This window comes from Arachis duranensis, chromosome 5 (genome assembly GCF_000817695.3).
Source record: "Arachis duranensis cultivar V14167 chromosome 5, aradu.V14167.gnm2.J7QH, whole genome shotgun sequence".
In the NCBI taxonomy this organism is placed as follows: domain Eukaryota; kingdom Viridiplantae; phylum Streptophyta; class Magnoliopsida; order Fabales; family Fabaceae; genus Arachis; species Arachis duranensis.
The window spans coordinates 76,635,107-76,635,552 of NC_029776.3; positions in this window are offsets into that span (position 1 = coordinate 76,635,107).

Sequence of the window (446 nt, forward strand, 5' to 3'; positions counted from 1 at the left end):
TGATGGGCGTCAATCATCACCTTCATCAAGTTGAAGAACAGGTGATATCTTGGAACAAGAACAAGCGGAATTGAATTGAAGAACAATAGTAATTGCATTAATACTCGAGGTACAGCAGAGCTCCACACCTTAATCTATGGTGTGTAGAAATTCCACCGTTGAAAATACATAAGCATAAGGTCTAGGCATGGCCGTGAGGCCAGCCTCCCAAAGTGATCAAAAGATCTAAAAGTGATCAAAAGATCTAAAAGTTTCCAAAGGTTTCAAAGATCCAAGATGATAATACAATAGTCAAAGGTCCTACTTATAGAAAACTAGTAGCCTAAGGTGTACAGAAATGAGTAAATGACATAAAAATCCTCTTCCGGGCCCACTTGGTGTGTGCTTGGGCTGAGCAATGAAGCAAATTTCGTGCAGAGACTCTTCTTGGAGTTAAACACCAGCTT